Raw genomic sequence first — 14,061 nt, 5'->3', positions numbered from 1 at the left:
GTTATTTGTGCAAAATCTCAAGATCCGAGGATGAACGGATATTTATTTGGAATAAAAGCGAACTTTTATAATATAAAACGCGGTAAACCAGCAAAGTTCGGGTAGACGAGCTGACTGGTGTATAAAAAGCCTAAAAATGAACTATTTTCATATAACTGAGTTAAACAAGTAAAAATAAATCATCCGAAAATAATTCGGATGATTTGGGTAATATTAAACGATTTAACAGTTTCCGGTGCACTAAAGACGGAAACGGGTCCGGCGGCCAATCGGGGAGTCTAAACCGAGCTCTAATTTCACAACTTTAATTAAATTATCAGTCAACCACTATTTTCGGGTCGTGTGTGACCAAACTCATTTTTGAAATGTAAAAACGGATAACCGTGCTAGGCACGCAAAACGGGAAAAACATCTAATAGTGACCTTGACTAGTGAACTCTAAACGATATCACAATCTGAGTCCGGAGAAGTGTTTCTGGGTTAACATTGCCCCCGGAATGGGTACTGTACTGGGTTAACAGTGTCCCCAGATGTACCGATTAACACGGTTAAAGTTATATTAATAATGAGTGTATAGTAACGATCGTAGGGATCATATTACAGATTGGACATGTTAACTGATAATGACTGTTGTTACCTGCTTGCATGTGCTAAGGTGAGTTTCACGAGCCCCTTTTTCTGAATTGTTTTTAAATATTTTCCCGGGGCGGAAGCATGTTACTATTGAAATGTTTAAGTACATACTGAACGCATGGATTTGCGTGTATTTATAAATATTTGATTGTACGGGAATCGTACGGGATGGGTACAGTACTGGGTTAACAGTGTCCCCAGATGTCCCTAGAAGTCTTTCTGGGTTAACATTGCCCCCGGAATGGGTACTGTACTGGGTTAACAGTGTGCCCAGACGTCCCTAGAAGTGTTTCTGGGTTAACATTGCCCCCGGAACGGGTACAGTATTGGGTTAACAGAGGTTTCACTTGTGGGCTCAGCATAGTTACATCGATAATATTATATTATGATATGGATTTATCATGGTTTACTCAAATTGTGAAACTCACCAACTATTCGTAGTTGACCCGTTTTCTCACAAGCTTTTCAGGTACAGTTAAGATGAAGTGATTGCTTATGTGCTAAGTGTTTGATGTGTGTAAGATTTGCGTGCGGGATGTTAGGATACATTATAATAAATAGAATTATGTATCGTATTGTATGATGTGTGTATCACCTAGACGGTAATGAAATACGAGATAATGTAATTTGAAGTATATTAATGTATTCAGTTTTCTTTATAAACAATGTGGTTGATATCAGAGGTGTCTGTTGCATCCCGTTTACATTTCCGCTGCGGTTACGGGGTATTACAAGAACTCTAATTCGCCTTCATGGTAACTTCTATTCTGAACTTCAACTAAGTAAAAACTAAACTATGTTCTTCTGAATGTGCTTATAAAGTTGAAATGCATAGACTTCAGAATGAAACCACTTTCAAACAAATGGAGGATGTTAAAAGGGCCAACAACACTTAGAAGGCTTATGAGATAAATATAAAGAAAATATAGAAGCTTAACGAAAATATATCTCTAAACTAAAAGTTGATTTAAGTCAAAAGGGTTGCATCTATCTTGATGCTAAAAAGAAAATAGCAACATTAACTGCTGAACTATACGCATCTAAATTAGAAATTGCAAAATTAAATGCTAAATTTGAAAATACCAACTTCAACTTTAAGAAATTTGATGTGTCTAGTGCGAGTGTTGAAAATATAATTGAATATCAATTGAAATTTAGGATAATGATGGTGCAGGTCTTGGGTTTAATAAAGTTCCCCTTCATTTCAACAATAATTATACATTTCTTTCTATGACAAAAGATGAAGAGGAAATGATACAACGTTTGCAATATGCTAAAAAGGTCGCAAATGATGTCGTGGGAAAGGGCTCCCTCATACCCATTGAGCATGTATTTTTGAATAATGGTGATTCTAATGCCTCTTCTTCACATGCAGAGTTGAAGAGTGGCCGTTAGAGGACGAAGATGATTTACTTGTTTCAATAAATAAGCTGATTAAAATTGTTTGTGATTCTGGTTCCGCTGAAATTGATGTTTGTGTGGGCTATGTTTTTAAGAGCAAATACTGTGTGCTTGAATTTTCTGTTACTGCTTTTACTGTTGGTGTGATGGATAATAATGTTGATAGACCTGTGAAAACTAATAAATATGTTGCTCCAAAATTTGTAAAAGAAGGTGAAACTTGGAAACGCTCTTAAGGTTAAATAACAAATAGGGAACATGTTAATGAAGATCAAGCAAGTTCATTCAAACAATGAGACCAGGATTTAACAACAATGGCTTTTACTTAAAGAAGCAAACCTGCTACAGCCGTGGAACTCCTAGTCACATAGACAGAAACTGTCCATATCGTCTATATGTTCCTATTATGGATGAAGACAGTAGTATGCCCAGGCAAGGGTTTCAATATCAGTTTAACAGAAAAATCTCCAAGGCAAACTTCTCTGAGGGTGACTGGAACATTCGTAAATGTGCAGATCATGGATCTAAACATCATAAACCAGCAATGGCAAAGAAACCTGAAAAAAAAGGCCAGGGGTTCGGCCCTAAAACAAAACCCGAGTCTGAAATCGGCCAAGGGACCAAGAATTTATTCTTCACCTCTTCCCAAAACCGAAGTCAGAAAACCATATGTGTTGATCATAAGGTGCTCAAACCTGATTAAAGATGGTTGTCTAAAACTGTAACGGATCAGCCCCTTAAATCTTCTTGTGTTAACTCTAGAAATTTATTTTGAGAACAGGGAGGACATGCCATGGATATATGTCCCATGTATAGATACTTCAGGTTTACCCAGTGTCACAATGGACTGGGTACCTAAATCTAACTAATCCCGCACTTTGTACAGGAGCATCTATGGAGGATTATCATCAGACCATGGTATGTTGATAATGGCTGTTCCTGGCACATGCAAGAGACATCACCCAATTGCATGACATTCAAACCATTAATGGCGGGTACGTGTTCTTTGCGGGAGGATAGAATGGAAAGATCACTCAAAAGGGTACTATAAGTAATGGTGTGTTGAAGTTCGACAATGTGAACTAGGTCCCTGAATTGAAACACAGTCTGTTAAGTGTATTGTAACACCCCGTAACCGCATCGGAAACGTAAACGGGATGCAACAGACACCTCTGATATCAACAACATTGTTTATAAAGAAAACTGAATACATTAATATACCTCAATTTACATTATCTTGTATTTCATTACCGTCTAGGTGATACACACATCATACAATACGATACATAATTCTATTTATTATAATGTATCCTAACATCCAGCACGCAAATCTTACACTCATCAAGCACTTAGCACGTAAGCAATCACTTCATCTTAGTTGTACCTGAAAAGCATGTGAGAAAACGGGTCAACTACGAATAGTTGGTGAGTTTCACAATTCGAGTAAACCATGATAAATCAGTATCAAAATATAATATTATCGATGTAATTATGCTGAGCCCACAAGTGAAACCTCTGACTATCCACACACAACCCCGTGGCATACTCCGCCCACGTACCTGCCCCAAACCGCTGTGCCTAACAATGCATAGCAAAAATATATATCAACAACAAAATAGACATGTGCAACTGGCTGGGAAACATCAGCAAATCCATGCCGGACCAGTTGGCTTTGTCAGACCAATAGTACTATCCACACTCTACCGGCTTTCAGTTAATCACTCGTGTTCCGGGGCCTTAGAATGTTAGCAACTCAGACAATTACCATCTTAGTACATTTCCGTACGATTCCCGTACAATAAAATATATATAAATCCACGCAAATCCATGCGTTCAGTATGTACTTAAACATTTCATTAGTAACATGCTTCCGCCCCGAGAAAATATTCGAAAACAGTTCAGAAAAAGGGGCTCGTGAAACTCACCTTAGTACATGCAAGCAGGTAACAACAATCATTATCAGTTAACACGTCCAATCTGTAATATGATCCCTACGATCGTTATTATACAATTATTGTTTATAGCTTTAATCGTGTTAACCGGTACATCTGGGGACACTGTTAACCCAGTACTGTACCCATTCAGGGGGCAATGTTAACCAAGAAACACATCTAGGGACATCTGGGGACACTGTTAACCCAGTACTGTATCCATTCCGGGGGCAATGTTAACCCAGAAACACTTCTCCGGACTCAGATTGTGATATCGTTTAGAGTTCAATGGTCAAAATTATTATTAGTCGTTTTTTCCCGTTTTGCGTGCCTAGCACGGTTATCCGTTTTTACGTTCCAAAAATGAGTTTGGTCACACACGACCTGAAAATAGTTGTTGACCGATAATTTAGTTAAAGTTGTGAAGTTAGAGCTCGGTTTAGACGCCCCGTTTAGCCGCGGGACCCGTTTTCGTCTTTAGCGCACCGGAAACTGTTAAATCGTTTAAAATTACCCAAATCATCCGAATTATTTTCGGATGATTTATTTTTACTTGTTTAACTCAGTTATATAAAAATAGTTCATTTTTAGGGTTCTTATACACCAGTCAGCTCGTCTACCCGAACTTTGCTGGTTTACGCGTTTTATATTATAAAAGTTCACTTTTATTCCAAATAAATATCCGTTCATCCTCGGATCTTGAGATTTTGCACAAATAACCTTTTGACAGTGGGGAAATTTATAAAAATATTTCCAGAATTAATTTTTATATTTAAAATTTATTTATCTATTTTTAAACACCATTTAAACACTAAATATGTCGTAAATACCAAACGACCTTAGAAAAATCCCAAATTTTTCCTGGATGTCCCCTGCCATCCACATAGTCCCCTGTAATTTTTCCAGAACCAAAATCTTTTTTTACATGCCATTTTCACTAAAACCGAGCTAGAAAACCCTAGAACTCGTTTAACCGAAAAGCCTACTTAGACTTCTCCAACTGACCTAAAATGTTTTGTGTGACTTATACATGTTATCAAAAGCTTATCTGCAATTTTCCAGAATTTTTCATGATATTTAACTATTTTTCACCAATTTTGGCCAAAACCGAGCATTAAATTCACCAAATATTCATCCTTTGTCCAAAAATTACCAAAAATTCACAGAACTCATATTTTCATGTGTAGATCATCCTTGTGAAAGTTCGTGACCTAACTCTAAACCTACCACAATCTGTCCAAAAACTCCAAAACCGAACATAACCGAATATACCTTTCGTTTTCCGCCACTACAAGCTACAAACTCGTCTTTCCGCCTTATCTACCACTAAACACAGAACCTACAACCAACATACCACAATACCAAGCAAGTTACACTCACGATCAAGCCTCTTACACTATTGTTTCGGTTATGATTCAAAAACAAAGATTTAAACCGTAAAAATTCGTTCTTGGTTCGTTTAACTCCTTTCTTGGACCAAGATCCCTTGTATAACCCGTATACATCACTTGATCATGCAAGAATCGGTTTTCATCTTTGAAACCTCATTTTCTTGCAAATAAACTCAAGAAACGAAGATGGAAACGTGATTAACTCGATTCTTTACCTTGTTTTCTTGCTACAAAACCCGGTTTTTAGTTCATGATCTTGAGAGGAAAGGAAGATTGTTGATGGTTGAATGAAAAAAAGAAAAAATGAAAGAATGGGGATACCCCATTTCCGATCGGCACTCTTAGGGGGGTGGGGTGGGACCCACCTCTCCATTTCTATCCACACATTTGGATTCTCGTAATCCGGATAATGTTTTGGATAATCTGGTTCAGTTCGTTTTTCGGTTAAATGTTTAATTCGGCTTAAAACGAGGCTAAAACGGTCGTTTTCGGCTTAAAAATGAAATTTATATAAAACCACTTTAAAAAACTTAAACCATGACTTCCATTAACTTAAAACACCATGTTATTAATAATTGCGCATCTTTTCCGGCTTGATCGATCGTCTCTTGCTTGGTATGGTATTAAAGGTTTCGTTTAACGCACCGACGTACCATTAACTCGAGATTCTTTTTCTGTGCTTTTAATTCACTTATCCCGAAGCTTAAATACTTCGTAACATCACTAAATATCATAGATATCGTCTATAATTGAACCCTCGATTCGTTCGGGTTTCAATAACTATCGATCGATTAATCGCATATTCAATACGATGAATTATATATTCACGTACAATCAATACAATGAACCATGTATTCTCGTATAATTACTATGGTAACTCATGTACCCGACATTAAATATAACGTAACTATTGTCTACCGGTTAGGGTATACCGGTTTTCGTCGGAATCGTTACATTCTCCCCCCGTTAAGAAATTTCGTCCTCGAAATTTTACACGCCCACTATCCCCTTCCGAGAGAAAGGTGGGGGGTTTTTTCTTCAGAATTCACTCTCGCGTTACCAGGTATAATCGGGTCCTCGCTGTGAATTCCACTTAATCTTAATCAATAAAGCTTGGTATGTCCAAACTGTTTAGTTTTCCCGTCTACTATCTCTACGGAATTATTTATGATATCAAGTATGTCTTCCATGAGTACCTCCATTACTAGTACTTTCGTTGCCTCATCGCTTAGGTACTTTTCAATCCGTATACATGGCAAAGCATCATGTATAGTACTTAGCCCCTGGAGTACTTTAATCGATAAACTAAATGACCAATCATGGAGATAGTCTCATGAGGTCTAATATATTAAGGAGCTATTTTCGGTTTTGCCAAACCTCATATCACCTCTCTAAGGTGATGCCTTAAAAATGCCTTGTCACCTCTTTCCAGTGACAATGGTTTCCTTTGAATGTTGGCATAAATCCTTTGCCAATCTCGCGCTGCTTTCAACTTGTCTTAAATATTATAAATCCGATTGGTTGTTTCTCGAATCAATTCAAATCTTATGGCTTGAGTGACGCTCATTTTCAAATTAACAAATTGGTGATAATTACTTCACCCATAGAAAGCTTCAAGCTCTCGATGCCTCCTTCCCCGCCTCCCAATAATGGAAGTAGGATGACTATTTCGATCTGAGATAATTGAAAATGGTACTCCACGACGAGATACCATTTCACCATCATGAATTTGAGCGAGAATTCATTGTGGTAATCGTCATGGATTGGGATGAAATGCGAGGATTGGTTAATCGATCCGCGATTACCCAATTTACCTCATGCCTTTGATATATCATGGGAATTTGCGTCCCGAAATCCATTGTAATTTATTCCCACTATCATTGGCGAATTTTCTGTCGTTGTGGCGTTCCCTAGGGTTTTCGGTGTGCAGCCTTATCTCTTGCACAAGTCGTACACTTACCGACATACGTTGCTATATCCTTCTCCAAACTCGGCCATTAATAAAATCCCTTCAGGTATTCGTATCATCAATAGTCTAATTCGATCCCGGATGTATGGAATATTTCGATCTATGTGCTTTGTCCATGATTAATTCACGAAGGTCATGGAGGGTCGGGATCCAAACCCGATTTTTGAAATAGAGAATTTCGTCCACGCGCTGTTCGAAATTCTTCTCATTGCCGTAAAGTCCTTCCTTTTCCAAATGTTCCTCTTTCAACGCCTCACGTTGAGTGACTCGAATCAGGTCCGAAAGGTTCGACTGGACTATCATCCCTAGCGCTTTCACTCGCAATGGCTTAACCCGATCTTTCCTACTCAAGGCATCGGCTACGGCGTTAGCCTTGCCGGGGTGATAACGGATGTCACAGTCATAATCGTTTAACAACTCGACCCATCTTCGTTGCCTCATATTCAGTTCTTTCTGATCGAATATGTGCTGCAAACTTTTATGATTAGTGAAGATGGTGCACTTCGTACCGTAGAGATAATGTCTCCAGATTTTAAGTGCGAAGATAACCGCCCCCAGTTTTAAGTCGTGAGTAGTGTAATTTTTCTCGTGTACTTTTAACTGTCGGGAAGCATAGGCTATAACCTTATTATTCAGCATCAACACGGATCCTAACCCTCTACGCGATGCATCACAATACGCGACAAAACCATCGTCTCCGTCGGGGAGACTTAAAATCGGCGCTTGGTACAATTTTAATGGTTTCCATCTTATTTGGATCTATGTGAATTCCTTGTTGCTTTACAACATGACCAAGGGATTATGCCTTCTTTATTCAAAATCACATTTCGAAAACTTCGCGTACAACTCCTCTTGCTTTAACACTTCCACAATTTTCCTTAACCGTCGTTCGTGCTCTTCTTTACGTTGCGAATATATCAAAATATCATCAATGAATGTTATGACAAATTTGTCAAAATAAAGTTTACAGACTCGGTTCATGAGTTCCATGAATGCTGCCGGCGCATTTGTTAGCCCGAAAGGCATAACTAAGAATTCATAATGGCCGTAGCGAGTCCGAAACGCTGTTGTTGCAACGTCCTCCTCTTGGATTTTTCATTTGGTGATAACTATATTTAAGACCAATTTTCTAAATATAAATCGCCCTTTGCAGTCGGTTAAACAGATCATTTACTTCGAAGAAGTGAATACCTATTCTTGATCGTCACTTTATTCAATTCTCCCTAATCAATACATATCCTAACACTTCCGTCCTTCATTTCCCAAATAACACTGGTGCACCCCATGGCGACCAACTAGGTCGTATGAATCCTTTATCCAACAATTCTTGTAACTGATTGGATAATTCTTGCATCTCAGACGGTGCAAGTCGGTGGGGTGCTTTAGCAACAGGACCAGCTTTAGACATTAAATCGATTCTGAATTCGACTTGTCGGGTTGGCGGTAATCCAGGAAGTTCTTCTGGGAAAACTTGCGGAAATTCGCGTACCATCGGGATATCTTCTATATGTTTTCCTTTAAATACTTTGGCAATCGCGTTTGTTAAATACACCACGTCTTCTTGTCGTAAATATTATAACATCTCAAGATGAGATTAGAGTGGTAACATAATACCGTACACCTTTCTCTGTATCTAATCGCTTCATCGTCCGAAGGAGAGCTTCTAATCATCTTCTTTTCATATTTGATTTCAGCTTCATGTTGAGTTAGCCAATCCATGTTAACTATTACGTCAAAACTTCTTAACTTTACTGGTCGTAGATCAATAAGGAAAGGTTAATCGTTCAGAATAATAGGACAATTCCGAACAATTTAGTTAACCATTAGGGGTTTACCGTTAGCGATTCTACAGTATAGGGTTCTATAGTTTCACTAATCGGTATCTTTCCAAATGATAGGAGGTTAACAGGAACTAACTTCTATCGACGACCGTAAAAATATCGCTGAAGTCTATTGATTTAAAACTAAAACGTACTTAATACCACCTTTGGATCATGACGTGATTTATTCGAATTACTCACAAAAACACGGCTCCTTGCTTGATCAGAGGTTGATGCTTGTCATGAGGTTCGTCTTCCAACGACACCTTGGTTCAACTTTGGGCAATTTCTCTTGAAACGTTATGTACTGCCACATTCATAGCAAGTACAACTGTTTGGCATAATTTGGTTTCTTTGGATGGATTGTTATTGAAGTTGTTGGGTTTGGAGTGGTTGTTACACGAATGGGTTGGGGTTGCCGGTTCACATGGCTTCAATTGGTTCTACAATTGGGGCATTACGTCCATCTTTACCACACCTGTGGCCTACTATCACTCGACATTCTTCTTCCTACCGATAACCATATTTTCCACATTTAGGGAAGGACCCTTCATGCGGTTCATGTTTTCACACCAGAACTAGTCTTAGTATAATTCTGGGTTGTAGGACATACCTACTTATTCAAAAGCCCATTTTTCCCTATACCTTTACTATTTCTCTTCTTTAACACTCGACGTCTCACCTAACGTCCTTCCAGTCCGCTCCCCACAGAGTCAAATATATCAATGCTGGCATGTGACACAACCCTTCCAAAGGTTGTATATTTTATAGGATTGACTATACTCCTTATCGATGGAGTTAGTCCCCAATATAGCGCTCACTTCGCTTAGTTTCAGGAGTAATTAGCCATGTTACCAGACATGACACTTCCTTCAAACGATTAGCGTGTTCTAAGTGATCAGCACACAACATTTCTATCTTTCATAGCTCAGTTTCCAATCTCTGAACTAAAACACTCGAATAAAAGTGCTCTAGCACAAGAATTTTAAATCCTGACCATATCATCTGAGTAATAATTTTTTTTTTTTTTTACTATAATTTTGTACCATCGTGTTCCATCACGATACAACATAATCTACCAACATATCTGTAGCATATTTCACTACACAATGTTCTAGACTCTTACCAATATCCTTAACCATTTCGATCTTTTCTATCCACTTGCTAATCTATTCCTCCCTTTACCATCAGTAAACTATTAATAATTTCCTTAACACAACCAACAAAATATCCTTCATACCGGATCTAATTTATTACGACTACTATTCATGTTTTGTTTATAACTATTACTTGTAGTCATATTAGTATTCGATGGGCCATTATCACTCTTAGTAATAACAATAAGAATTGAAATATTCATAATCATGTGATTGTTCGATCTATAATTTCCGCGATCACATTTGCATCAACCCTAGTAGTGATCTGTGATACGACATTCGGTATCATCATCTGCTATCTTTGAGCAATCAACTGAATCATATCAATCTCCATCATTGGAGTTACTCTTTTTATGTCATTCTGCCGTACTCATCCCGTACGCAGTAATCAATACTAATCTCACCGTATAACTCGTTACCAGCTCAATCATAACAGCAGGTACACATACATACCAAATATTATCATACATATTACACATACCAGTATTTAGTATATATGTCCCACAAATATAATAACATATGGACTTAACCTGATGTCGGTTAACGTTCAAATATGTTTCATAACCCTTATCACCAACTGACATATAGATCTTTCTCAACAAAGATTAATGTTTACTATGCTTGATTTCAATATCCTTCTGCATGCCATCATAACCGATACATGCTCACCGTGAGCACCAAACGATTACGTACCACGGAGTTATAATATCCGTGTCTATTTGTATATCCGGCATACACGGTATACTACCTACGAGCGAACAACCAACCATGCTATAATGATTCCAACACCTCTTTGTGTATGAGTAATCATTCTATTCGAGTATACATGGGTATAGGCATCTAACGGATGTAAGGATAACATAGGGAGTTGTAAGGTTCAAGGTAATCGCGTAACATGGGTTGCCTCCAAATATTATCAATTACTATTATGGGAAACTCTATTACTTGCTCAGTCATTGTCCTCAGGCGTTCTAGGTTCGCTAAAATCGGTAACTCTCGATCTGGAGGTGGTATGTCTCATATGTTTGAGAGTGAGAAATACACATATATATTCCTATATATATTATTTTTATCTGCTCATTTACTATCAAATTTATTATTATTATTATTATTATTATTATTATTATTATTATTATTACTATTTTATTTCATTTTATTTATTTATTTTTTTTTTTACCTTAATGGAATAGGAATGGGTTCAGGTACAGATCCGTCTGTACGTGAGGGTCGTCGGTTCGGGTGAACATAGGGGGTTATTAGGATATACGGTACCGGTGTTGGTAGGGTAAGGGATTTATCAATTTTGGATGGGAGTGACGGTTACTAGATATTTCTGGTTAATGTCAAACGGGAGATCTAACTTGGTACTATCATAACTATGGCCCGATAAGTCCGACTTATCACCAACCGATGCTCTAGAAATTTCAGCATCCTCGGTACTTTTTATTATTTCATCCCCCGGTTCCTTATCCGGGTCCTATTTCTCAATACATGTACTCACAAGATACGTACATATATATATATTTATATATATATATACACACATTAGCACGCATAAATAATATTATATACTTTACACATATGTTGCCATTTTTACCTATTAATGTTCCCCGTGACTTCCCCTGAGTTCCCTCGTGCGGACAAGTCTGTTATTATGTTCCGGACCATAATAACTCACTTGTCCATCCAAGTTCATCCAGATCTCGTCACTCTATATTATTAGTTGATATTCAGATCCTATAATACTTGAGCTACTGGTTATATTTTAGGTATTTTTTAAAGACATCCTAAATCTTTATAACCAATGGCTCTGATACCAAGTTCTGTAACACCCCGTAACCGCAGCGGAAACGTAAACGGGATGCAACAGACACCTCTGATATCAACAACATTGTTTATAAAGAAAACTGAATACATTAATATACCTCAATTTACATTATCTTGTATTTCATTACCGTCTAGGTGATACACACATCATACAATACGATACATAATTCTATTTATTATAATGTATCCTAACATCCAGCACGCAAATCTTACACTCATCAAGCACTTAGCACGTAAGCAATCACTTCATCTTAGTTGTACCTGAAAAGTATGTGAGAAAACGGGTCAACTACGAATAGTTGGTGAGTTTCGCAATTCGAGTAAACCATGATAAATCAGTATCAAAATATAATATTATCGATGTAATTATGCTGAGCCCACAAGTGAAACCTCTGACTATCCACACACAACCCCGTGGCATACTCCGCCCACGTACCTGCCCCAAACCGCTATGCCTAACATTGCATAGCAAAAATATATATCAACAACAAAATAGACATGTGCAACTGGCTGGGAAACATCAGCAAATCCATGCCGGACCAGTTGGCTTTGTCAGACCAATAGTACTATCCACACTCTACTGGCTTTCAGTTAATCACTCGTGTTCCGGGGCCTTATAATGTTAGCAACTCAGACAATTACCATCTTAGTACATTTCCGTACGATTCCCGTACAATAAAATATATATAAATCCATGCAAATCCATGCGTTCAGTATGTACTTAAACATTTCATTAGTAACATGCTTCCGCCCCGAGAAAATATTCGAAAACAGTTCAGAAAAAGGGGCTCGTGAAACTCACCTTAGCACATGCAAGCAGGTAACAACAATCATTATCAGTTAACACGTCCAATCTGTAATATGATCCCTACGATCGTTATTATACAATTATTGTTTATAGCTTTAATCGTGTTAACCGGTACATCTGGGGACACTGTTAACCCAGTACTGTACCCATTCCGGGGGCAATGTTAACCCAGAAACACATCTAGGGACATATGGGGACACTGTTAACCCTGTACTGTACCCATTCCGGGGGCAATGTTAACCCAGAAACACTTCTCCGGACTCAGATTGTGATATCGTTTAGAGTTCACTAGTCAATGTCACTATTAGATGTTTTTCCCGTTTTGCGTGCCTAGCACGGTTATCCGTTTTTACGTTCCAAAAATGAGTTTGGTCACACACGACCCAAAAATAGTTGTTGACTGATAATTTAGTTAAAGTTGTGAAATTAGAGCTCGGTTTAGACGCCCCGTTTGGCCGCGGGACCCGTTTCCGTATTTAGCGCACCGGAAACTGTTAAATCGTTTAAAATTACCCAAATCATCCGAATTATTTTCGGATGATTTATTTTTACTTGTTTAACTCAGTTATATGAAAATAGTTCATTTTTAGGGTTCTTATACACCAGTCACCTCGTCTACCCGAACTTTGCTGGTTTACGCGTTTTATATTATAAAAGTTCACTTTTATTCCAAATAAATATCCGTTCATCCTCGGATCTTGAGATTTTGCACAAATAACCTTTTGACAGTGGGGAAATTTATAAAAATATTTCCAGAATTAATTTTTATATTTAAAATTTATTTATCTATTTTTAAACACCATTTAAACACTAAATATGTCGTAAATACCAAACGACCTTAGAAAAATCCCAATTTTTTCCTGGATGTCTCCTGCTATTCACATAGTCCCCTGTAATTTTTCCAGAACCAAAATCTCTTTTTACATGCCATTTTCACTAAAACCGAGCTAGAAAACCCTAGAACTCGTTTAACCGAAAAGCCTACTTAGACTTCTCCAACTGACCCAAAATTTTTTGTGTGACTTATACATGTTATCAAAAGCTTATCTGCAATTTTCCCGAATTTTTCATGATATTTAACTATTTTTCACCAATTTTGGCCAAAACCGAGCATTAAATTCACC

The sequence above is a fragment of the Bidens hawaiensis genome, unplaced genomic scaffold (assembly GCF_021521415.1).
Source record: "Bidens hawaiensis isolate Kalapana, Puna unplaced genomic scaffold, B.hawaiensis_p1.1 tig00001717_1, whole genome shotgun sequence".
Classification (NCBI taxonomy): Eukaryota; Viridiplantae; Streptophyta; class Magnoliopsida; order Asterales; family Asteraceae; genus Bidens; species Bidens hawaiensis.
This window is presented reverse-complemented; position numbering follows the sequence as displayed.